This window comes from Triturus cristatus, chromosome 10 (genome assembly GCF_964204655.1).
Source record: "Triturus cristatus chromosome 10, aTriCri1.1, whole genome shotgun sequence".
Classification (NCBI taxonomy): Eukaryota; Metazoa; Chordata; class Amphibia; order Caudata; family Salamandridae; genus Triturus; species Triturus cristatus.
The window spans coordinates 743,790,710-743,800,986 of NC_140593.1; the positions used below are offsets into that span (position 1 = coordinate 743,790,710).

The following is a 10,277-nucleotide window of genomic DNA, read 5'->3' on the forward strand; positions in this document are numbered from 1 at the left end:
CTACCTGCAAGGTCCCTCCTATGGGTGGGACCAGGAAGGGGAGTGGTTACACCCCCTTTCCTTTGTCGAGTTTCGCGCCAGAGCTGGGGCTGGAGTGCCCCAGCGCCGGTTTGAACTGGACTATGCATGGGACACCTTGTGTGCCCCAGGCAGTGTCTAGTTTCTTTCATCCCTCCCTGCCCCAATACACTAACTCCTGTCTGGGGTGGTGCTTGCACCTCCCAAGGCAGGAAACCTATTGTCCAAGCCTCCCTCGCTGGAAAGACTCCCAGCAGCAGGAGGTCAGACTTGTGTCTGTGGCAGCAGCATCCATTTTGTGATGCAGGGGCTCTGGTTAACTTTAACCGGGTAAGTAGGTTTCAACATGTCTTCTCCCTCTAGAAGGGAGGAATAATATCCTCATCGCCAGAAATGGTATGGGGGTATTATTCCAAAGTGTTAGACACCTTACACGACATGTTTTGATAAAGCCAAACCATAGTTACCATAACCGTTTAAGATTATAAGGAACTTTAAGAGTATATGGTAGGCTATATCATAGAACAGCTAAAGGACATGGTTCAGAAAGCTGCAGACAGGCTCAGCTCATGCTAGAGCACCATCTCACATGTTACCAAGCACTCTGCCTCCAGGATTGTTAAGGCCTGCCATAGGAGTGGCTGATAGCTACACATGTGTCTATATATAAGGTAGGTATAGGAATACTACACCTAAGCAAGGGGTGATTACACGGCCTTGCCCCAGCTGAGTGATCAGCCAGATGTGTCATAATGGAAGGCCAGGCCAGGGGTGGCATAATACATGCTGCAGCCCCTGGTAGACCTAGGGTACACCTATGCCCTGGGTACCTAGGGTACACTATACAGGGGCCAATAAGGTGATCCCTACCAATTGGGTTATGCACCTAAAGTACATAGTATGAATTTAGAGAGAGAACAGCTGGGCTGTGGGTCTGATTAGCAGGACCACAGCCACATCTAAGTTGAAAACCAGTGAAGCAAAAACAAAAAGTGGGGGTGAACAGAGAAAGCAGACCCTACTCTCCTACACAAACCCCCCCCCCCCCCTAAACTTAGGGACATTAAACTAACCTTGACCAGTTGAGTCTTCATGTTCTAAGTGGAAATATCTGGAGAGTCCATCTGCATTGGCATGGTCAGTCCCAGGTCTATGTTCCACTGTGAAGCCCATCCCCTGTATGGAAATGGACCACCTAAGAAGTTTGGGATTTTCACCCTTCATCTGATTTAGCCACAAGAGGGGCTTATGGTCTTTCAGAATCTTGAAGTGAGTGCCAAACAAGTATGGCCTCAGCTTCTTCAGGGCCCAAACCACAGCAAAGGCTTCCCTCTCAATAGCTGACCAACGTTTCTCTCTAGGGGTCAGCCTTCTACTGATAAAAGCAATGGGCTGGTCTTGACCATCTACATTCAGTTGTGAAAGAACAGCTCCCACACCCAACTCAGAAGCATCTGTCTAGACTATGAACTCTTTGGAGTAGACTGGACTTTTCAGAAAAGGTGCACTGCACATGGCCTGCTTCAGGTCATCAAATGCTTTTTGGCAGCTTACTGTCCACTGAACTTTCTTTGGCATTTTCTTAGAGGTCAAGTCATTAAGTGGTGTCACAATGGACCCATAGTTCTTAACAAACTTTCTGTAGTACCCAGTCAGGCCCAAGAAAACTCTGACCTGAGTCTGGGTAGTTGGAGGAGTCCAGTCCTTTATGGTCTGGATCTTGCTCTCCAGTGGTTGAACCTGACCCCCACCAACTAGGTGGCGCAGGTATACAACCTTGCTCTGCCCTATCTGGCACTTAGTGGCCTTGACCGTTCCGGGGCGGAACGGTCACCGGCCCCCTTCTCGGGGCACCAGGCGCGCCAGCGGCGTACCTCCGCAGCAGGACCCGGCCAGGGACCCTGCCAACGGGCGATCGGGGGGTCTGACCTTGTGGGGGGACGAAGGGGAAGCGGAGCTCACCCTGCGATGGCCCCAGCCGCGTCCCGGGGAAGCCCCGGGGCGATTGACAATCGAGCGACCCTCAGACAGGCGTAGCCCCGGGAGGAACCCAGGGCCGCAAGGTGCGTTCGAAGTGTCGATGATCAATGTGTCCTGCAATTTACACTAATTCTCGCAGCTAGTTGCGTTTTTCATCGACGCGCGAGCCGAGTGATCCAACGCCAAGAGTCACAGGCAACTTTTCGTATACATTCGCCCACCTGCGGGCGCAGGAGAGGCGGGAGGAAGGCGACACCGTCCGTCCGCCGCCCGCACGGCGAGACAGCACGGGCGCCCCATTCAAGGCTTCCCCTCTGGGAGTCAGACAGCACCGTCGTGGGGGGAAAAAAACATTGCCAGGCGCTCGGCCCGGGAGCCCGCCCCCACCCACCCGGGTGCGAGGGAGGGGGCTCCCGGAGCGATGGGAGCAGGCAGCCCCGCAGCCGCCGGTCCCTCCCGGGGTAACCCGGGAGGGACCGCGCGAGTCTTCAAACCCCTCAGCCTGGCCACATGGGACCGGGTCGGACCCGGTACCTGGCAACGAGGGAGGGTCGCTCCACCTGCACATCAGCCGTCCGTCGCCGGACCGGCCCGGAGCCGTGCCAGCAGAGGCTGGCGATCGGCCCACCACCACCCTCGCCTGGGTCGGAGGCGCCGGAAGGGAAGAGCCAGGCAGCTCCCTGTGAGAAGTTGGCCTGATATATGATGTCACTAATTCTAGTGTACACCTTGTATCAGTCCAAACAACCCTTATGGTGATTGGTTGTAAAGTCAACCTTATAGACCAGCTATCCTAGTGGTAGCATGGACAAGAGCAGTCTTAGGCTAAACTCTGTATGGCATGTGAAACCAGCCGTTATACCATTTGTAATCGCTTGAATACCAAATGAAAGGACACCACAACAGATATATATAAAAATAGAATGTATTTATTCTAGTCAAAATACCCTCAGCACTCTTTATGGGATTCGAGGTAAGTACAACACAGTCTTATTTAAGCATACATTAAGTCACACAGGTAAGTAATACAGTTAGGCCCTAGGGGCCACGCAAACCATATACTAAGTAAGTGGTATAAGAACCACTGTCACGAACACAGGATAGGCCTAGGCCTAGAGAATCGCTGGGGCTACACTATACTACCAAAGGTTAGGAAGTGGGAGGCCCACGGGATTCAGGTGCAGAGTGGAAATACTCATGCGTAATGCGTAAAAGCCGATAGAAATAGTAGTTATTAGAAATTAAGAGTTTTAGGATACTTCTGGAATAGCTAGGAGTTCGAGACTTGGAAACTAGACCCTAGGATAGTCAATACCCTTGTGAGCACCGGAGTACTCAAGTTACCTAGCCCACGGGCTGCGGGTGCATAGGTGTGAACTTGCGTCGGGTTTCGTCGTTGACTCCTATGGATGCCTAAAGGAAAGTTGCTGACAGGCAGTCAGTGAAGAGTGTCCGGTGGATCCCAAGGATGGAATCAAGAAGGAAGGATACCTGCAAGCAGAAGGTACAGGGTCTAGGTCACCAGCCAGGAGCCGGGAAGGAACCAGGAAGGAACCAGGCGATGTCGTGAAGATGCAGGTGAAGAGGTAAAGCTTGTCGCAGCAGCCACAGGTGCCAGGAGGCGTCGATGACGACCAGGAGGCGAGCTGTCCCACGAAGGCTCTTGCTGTCGGCGGCGTCGATGTCGAGTTAGGACCCAACAAGCCTTGGCAAGCGGAACCCACGCAGGATGGAGGACTTGCTTCTGGTGCAGACCAGGAAGGTCTGGGGTGCTTCTTTTTCACAGAGGAGTGAGTGCCAGTCTGGAGGAGCCGGACTAGCATGATAAAAGTGAAGGTTTGTCGTCACAGAGGTTACTAGCCAACAGGCCAGCAACCGGACAACACGTCGAGCAACTCAGGTGCAGAAGGGCCAAACGCCGAACACGTAAAGTGTGGGGAGCTGATTTTCGTTGCAGATGGTGCTTGGGATTGGGGCTTCTCAATTCCCCAAGCACAACCTTGAGGAAGCCTCAGAAGTCACGCTAGTCAGTTACTAGCCACTTTCCCTAGTCGCCGGTCCCACGTCCCTCGTCGCCTCCTCGGGTCTCAGCTTTGCTGTAGATGTGGATCTGGTTCAGAGGTGTCTGGAAGTCTCGGTGCTGGTCAGTCTCTGCAGTCGTCCCTCGTAGGATCAGTCGCAAAGCAAGCAGCTGTCGCTGGATGGTGCCTGGTTGCCCAGGGTGGTCACTCCTTGGCCACAAGGGAGATTCTTCAGTCTTCTTCCTGAGGTCGAATGTCGAAGGTCCAGAGTTTCTGTTCAAGTTGCAGATTCAGGATAATCTAATTCTGCAGGGCTCAGATACCTGGTAATATACTGGGCTAGTGGGCTGGGCTACCTGCAAGGTCCCTCCTATGGGTGGGACCAGGAAGGGGAGTGGTTACACCCCCTTTCCTTTGTCCAGTTTCGCGCCAGAGCTGGGGCTAGAGTGCCCTAGCGCCGGTTTGAACTGGACTATGCATGGGACACCTTGTGTGCCCCAGGCAGTGTCTAGTTTCTTTCATCCCTCCCTGCCCCAATACACTAAGGTCTGTCTGGGGTGGTGCTAGCACCTCCCAAGGCAGGGAGTGACCACCCTGGGCAACCAGGCACCATCCAGCGACCGCTGCTTGCTTTGCGACTGATCCTACGAGGGACGACTGCAGAGACTGACCAGCGCCATGACTTCCAGACACCTCTGAACCAGATCCACATCTACAGCCAAGCTGAGACCCGTGGAGGCGACGAGGGACCTGGGACCGGCGACTTGGGAAAAGTGGCTAGTTACTGACTAGCGCAACTTCTGAGGCTTCCTCGAGGCTGTGCTTGGGCAATTGAGAAGCCCCAATCCCGAGCACCATCTGCAAAGAAGACCAGCTCCCCACACTTCACGTGGTCTGCGTGGGGCCCTTCTGCACCTAAGTTGCTCGACGTGTTGTCCGGTTGCTGGCCCGTTGGCTAGTGAACTTTGTGACGACGAACCTTCAATTTTACTTAGCTGGTCCGGCTCCTCCAGACTGGCACTCACTCCCCTGTGAAAGGGAAGCACCCCAGACCTTCCTGGTCTGCACCAGAAGCAAGTCCTCCATCCTGCGTGGGTTACGCTTGCCAAGGCTTGTTGGGTCCTAACTCGACATTGATGCCGCCGACAGCAAGAGCCTTCGTGGGACAGCTCGCCACCTGGTCCTGGTCATCATTGACGCCTCCTGGTACCCGTGGCTCCTGCGACAAGCTTCACCTCTTCACCTGCATCTTCACGACATCGCCTGGTTCCTTCCTGGTTCCTTCCCGGCTCCCGGCTCCTGGCTGGTGACCTAGACTCTGTCCCTTCTGCTTGCAGGTATCCTTCCTTCTTGATTCCATCCTTGGGATCCACCGGACACTCTTCACTGACTGCCTGTCAGCAACTTTCCTTCAGGCATCCATAGGAGTCAACGACGAAACCCGACGCAAGTTCACACCTATGCACCCGCAGCCAGTGGGCTAGATAACTCGAGTACTTCGGTGCTCACAAGGGTATTGTGTATCCTAGGGTCTAGTTTCCAAGTCTCGAACTCCTAGCTACTTCAGAAGTGTCCTAAAACTCTTAATTTCTAATTACTACTATTTCTATCGACTTTTACGCATTACGCGTGAGTGTTTCCACTCTGCACCTGAATCCCATGGGCCTCCCACTTCCTAACCTTTGGTAGTATAGTGTAGCCCCAGCGATTCCCTAGGCCTAGGCCTATCCTGTGTTCGTGACAGTGGTCCTTATACCACTTACTTAGTATATGGTTTGCGTGGCCCATAGGGCCTAACTGTATTACTTACCTGTGTGACTTATGTATACTTGAATAAGATTGTGTTGTACTTACCTCGAATCTCATAAAGATTGCTGAGGGTATTTTTGACTAGAATAAATACATTCTATTTTTATATATATCTGTTGTGGTGTCCTTTCATTTGGTATTCAAGGGATTACAAATGGTATAACAGCTGGCTTCACATGCCATACAGAGTTTAGCCTAAGACTGCTCTTGTCCATGCTACCACTAGGATAGCTGGTCTATGAGGTTGACTTTACAACCAATCACCATAAGGGTTGTTTGGACTGATACAAGGTGTACACTAGAATTAGTGACATCATATATCAGGTCAACTTCTCACAGCAGGCGCACACCCGGGTCCCCAGGGGCCCCCCGCAGGCCGGCCCGGGCGCTGCCTTTGCCCGTCTCGCGGTCGCCGGACCTCACGGTGGTCTGACCCAGCAAACCCGGAGAAAAAAGGACCATCGGGAAGGGGCTGAGAGGTAGGTGCGTGCCCGGGCCCCTGGGGGCCCCGGAGGGCGGGCCCGGGTGCTGCCTTCCTCGTCTCGCGATCGCCGGACCTCACAGAGGTCTGACCCAGCAAACCCGGCGAAAAAAGGACCATCGGGAAGGGGCTGAGAGGCAGGAGCGTACCCGGGCCCCTGGGGGCACCAGCGGGCGGGCCCCGGGTCTACCTTCCCCCATCTCGGGATCGCCGGACCTCACGGAGGTCTGACCCAGCAAACCCGGCGAAGGTAGGACCATCGGGAAGGGGCTGAGAGGCAGGAGCATACCCGGGCCCCTGGGGGCCCCGGCGGGCGGGCCCCGGGTCTGCCTTCCCCTGTCTCGGGATCCACGGACCTCACAGGGCTCTGACCCAGAAAACTCGGAGAGAAAGGACCATCGGGAAGGGGCTGAGAGGCAGGAGCGTACCCGGGCCCCTGGGGGCCCCGGCGGGCGGGCCCCGGGTCTGCCTTCCCCTGATTCAGAATCGCCAAACCTCACTTTGGTGTGACTGACCCTCACCCTAGTAATCCGGAGGAAAATTACCCCCCTTTCTTGTAATCCGTGCGCACGAGGTGACAGAGGGGACCCTAGGCGCGAATGTACACGACCTCCTGGAGCCCTCGCTGGGATCCGGGAGGCAAATGGACCCTCATCGAGACTTCCAGGCAAGCTCGGCCATCTGGTCACCCCATAGGACAGCATTGTGTGCGACCAGATGGCCGAAGGGACAGGCGCGACCAGATGGCTGAGGGGAAAGGGGAAAGGGAAGGGGAAGCCTCCCCGGGCCCTCCGGACCCCGCCCCGAGCACCCTGCCGCGCGGCAGGACCCAGGGGCCCGGCCGGAGCTCCTGAACCCAGACGAGCGAGGGGAGGCTCCCCGGACACAACGGAACTCCATCCCGGGCCTTTGGGAGTGCCGCAGGCCAGGGGACAGGGCCTGGGGCCGGAGACCCCGACCCGGGCCCGGCCGGGCCCCTGGACCCAGCCGGGGCTCCCGGGACCGCACGCGATGGGGAAGCCTCCCCGGGCCCTCCGGACCCCACCCCGGGCACCCTGCCACGCGGCAGGACCCCGGATGGAGCCCGGGGCAGGGAGGCTGCCCTTCCTGGGGCCCCCAGGGGCCCAGACGGCACTCCTGAACCCAAACGAGCGAGGGGAGGCTCCCCGGACACAACAGAACCCCGTCCCGGGCCTTTGGGAGTGCCGCAGGCCGGGGGACGGGGCCCAGGGACGGAGACCCCGACCCGGGGCCCGGCCGGGCCCCTGGACCAGCCGGGGCCCCCGGGCCCGCAGGCACAGGGGAAGCCTCCCCGGGCCCTCCGGACCCTGCCCCGGGCACCCTGCCACGCAGCAGGACCCAGGACGGAGCCCTCCCCGGGGCCCCCAGGGGCCCAGACGGAGCTCCTGAACCCAGACGAGCAAGGGGAGGCTCCCTGGCCACAACAGAACCCTGTCCCGGGCCTATGGCAGTGCCGCAGGCCGGGGGACGGGGCCTGGGGCCGGAGACCCTGACCCGGGCCTGTCCGGGCCCCTGGACCCAGCCAGGGCTCCCTGGACCGCAGGCGATTGGGAAGCCTCCCCGGGCCCTCTGGACCCCACCCGGGCACCCTGCCACGTGGCAGGACCCAGGACGGTGCCCGGGGCGGGGAGGCCGCCCTCCCCGGGGCCCCCCAGGGGCCCGGCTGGAGCTCCTGAACCCAGACGAGCGAGCGGAGGCTCCCCGGACACAACGGAACCCCGTCCTGGACCTTTGGCAGGGCCGCAGGCTGGGGGACGGGGCCCGGGGACGGAGACCCCGACCCGGGGCCCGGCCGTGCCCCTGGACCCAGCCGGGGCTCCCGGGACCGCAGGCGATGGGGAAGCCTCCCCGGGCCCTCCGGACACCGCCCCGGTGGCACGACCCAGGGCGGAGCCCGGGGCGGGGAGGCCGCCCGGGCGTAGCCCATCCGGCCATCTGGACGCCCCATTGGAAAGCATTGCGCGCGACCAGATGGCCGAGGGGGAAGGAGTGACCAGATGGCCGGCAACTCCCGCCTGCCCACCCACCCTGCCACCAAGGGCTCAGGGGGCTCTGCTTCCCTGGGCCATAGGCACGGGGAGGACCGACGGAGCTCTCGGGGCCCGGGTCCCTTTCTTGTAACCCGCGCGCTCCGAGTGACGGAGGGTACCCTATGCGCGGACGCGCCCGACCTCCTGGAGCCCTGGCTGGGATCCGAGAGGCGAATGGACCCTCATCGGGACTTCCAGGCCGGGCCGGCCATCTGGTCGCCCCATTGGAAAGTATTGCGCGCGGCCAGATGGCCGAGGGGGAAGGAGCGACCAGATGGCCGGCAAATGAAAGGAGCCATAGCGGTAGGGCTCCCTGCCTGCCCACCCACGCAGGGCTCCAGGGCTCTGCACCCGGGACCCTTGTCCCGGGCAGACGGACACTTGTCAGGCCGCAGGACGGGGGCTCCCACGCCCCAGGCCCTGACCGAAACCCAGGCCCCGGGGCCGGTCACTGCTTCTCTACCCAGCCAGGCCGGGGAGATCGGGCAGCCTACTTTGGGCACGAGGGACTCCTGTCCCGGGCACACGGACCCTCAGGGCGTGCGCTCATTTTCCATGCATTTTTTTTCTTTTCTCCATAATTCCGCGTGGAGGCCTTACGCCGATCCCGCTCAGCCCGTTTACCTCTCGACAGTTTCACGCCCTCTTGAACTCTCTCTTCAAAGTTCTTTTCAACTTTCCCTTACGGTACTTGTTGGCTATCGGTCTCGCGCCCGTATTTAGCCTTAGATGGAGTTTACTACCCGCTTTGGGCTCTATTCCCAAGCAACCCGACTCCCGGCGCGCCGGGGGCCGCTGCCGGCCTAACACCGTCTGCGGGGTGAGCCTCGATCAGAAGGACTTGGGCCCTCTGAGCGACGCCGAGGAGTCGGTCTTCTGTATGCCACATTTCCCGCGCCCGCCGCTGGGCGGGGATTCGGTGCTTGGCTCTTCCCTCTTCACTCACCGTTACCGGGGGAATCCTGGTTAGTTTCTTTTCCTCCGCTTAGTAATATGCTTAAATTCAGCGGGTCGCCACGTCTGATCTGAGGTCGTAGTCGGAAAGAAAACGCCAGAGCGTTCGGGGGGGAGCCGGGGAAGGCCGAGCAAACCCTGCCGGAGCAGGGGGCCCGGCGGACCCGGCAGCGCGCGCCCTCTTTCCCCGGATCGCGTCTGGAGGGGTTTCGCCCTCGCCAGGAAGCCAGCCGCGGAGGAGGGCGCCCGAGGCGCTTGCGCGCGGGCAGCCGGTGGGACACCATGGACAGCCACGCACGGCACGCAGCCAGGCGCCCCGGGACGGGCGCGGGGCGGACCGGTCGCCGGGTCCCCTTCTTGGGGGGCCAGGTGCGCCGGCGGCGTACCTCCGCGGCAGGACCCGGCCAGGGACCCTGCCAACGGGCGATCGGGGGGTCTGACCTTGTGGGGGGACGAAGGGGAAGCGTAGCTCACCCTGCGATGGCCCCAGCCGCATCCCCGGGAAGCCCCGGGGCGATTGACGATCGAGCGACCCTCAGACAGTCGTAGCCCCGGGAGGAACCCGGGGCCGCGAGGTGCGTTCGCAGTGTCGATGATCAATGTGTCCTGCAATTCACACTAATTCTCGCAGCTAGCTGCGTTCTTCATCAACGCGCGAGCCGAGTGATCCACCGTCAAGAGTCACAGGCAACTTTTCGAAAACGTTCGCCCACCTGCGGGCGCAGGAGAGGCGGGAGGAAGGCGATGCCGTCCGTCCGCCTCCCGCACGGCGAGACGGCACTGGCGCCCCGTTCAAGGCTTCGCCTCTGGGAGTCAGACAGCACCATTGTGGGGGGGAAAAAACATTGCCAGGCGCTCGGCCCGGGAGCCCGCCCCCACCCACCCGGGAGCGAGGGAGGGGGCTCCCGGAGCGACGGGAGCAGGCAGCCCCGCAGCCGCCAGTCCCTCCCGGGGAAACCCGGT

The 10,277-nt window shown here is 59.8% G+C and overlaps 2 non-coding genes across 2 annotated transcripts; both read right to left on the reverse strand.

Annotated features, from left to right (window-relative positions):
- Positions 1-2,035: 2,035 nt before the first annotated feature.
- LOC146789938 (5.8S ribosomal RNA) lies at positions 2,036-2,189 on the reverse strand. Its single transcript, XR_014970267.1, has one exon. It is a non-coding gene; the product is annotated as a 5.8S ribosomal RNA (ribosomal RNA).
- Positions 2,190-9,843: 7,654 nt separating this feature from the next.
- On the reverse strand, positions 9,844-9,997 carry LOC146789939 (5.8S ribosomal RNA). The gene has a single exon (XR_014970266.1). It is a non-coding gene; the product is annotated as a 5.8S ribosomal RNA (ribosomal RNA).
- Between the last annotated feature and the right edge of the window lie 280 nt (positions 9,998-10,277).